Raw genomic sequence first — 669 nt, 5'->3', positions numbered from 1 at the left:
CATTTCTAGCATTCAAAGATATTTTGGAATAAAGTGGAATATTAAAAAAATAATTAAAAGCAGCAGGAGATCCAAGATAGCATTCTTCAGAAAAGGACGCAAAACCAGAAGCTCCTCTGACAGGGCAAAATGCTGCTGAATTGAGCCTGTACCTCGAGTAGGATGGGAAAAAGGAGAGGCACAGTTTGGGAGTCTCCCCTAACTTTGGTTGCAGCACCTGGGATGAAGCCAGCCATGTTTGATCGTTTTCAAGCTCCTGTCAGACAAACCACTTAGTTGTGCCTGGAATGGAAGCTTTGGGCAGTTTAGATGGGAGTGTTTTGTGCCCCATGGAATGGGTGGCTCCCCTGTAGCCAGATGGTGGCTTTGTTGCTGAGCAGTGCACTGCTGAAGGGCCCTAGTGGAGACAAGATTTGGAGTGCAAGGGGGCAGCCAGTAACTGTATCAGGCTTGACTCTCAATGAAGACTTACCTTTGCAGGCAATTGTCAGGGTCTGAGTCAGGAAACTAAGTAACCTGTGGAGTGTTAAGAACCAGGCTACTCCTGAATTAAGAGCTTGGGTAATGAGACCAGCCGCAGTGATGGAGCCACTTTGGGAAGCTATCCTTTTTATTGGGAAGCATTCCTTTTTATTGGCAATGGTAAAACAGACTACTAGTAATACTGTG

This window comes from Geotrypetes seraphini, chromosome 3, assembly GCF_902459505.1.
Source record: "Geotrypetes seraphini chromosome 3, aGeoSer1.1, whole genome shotgun sequence".
Taxonomy (NCBI): Eukaryota; Metazoa; Chordata; class Amphibia; order Gymnophiona; family Dermophiidae; genus Geotrypetes; species Geotrypetes seraphini.
Note: the sequence above shows the minus strand (reverse complement) of the source record.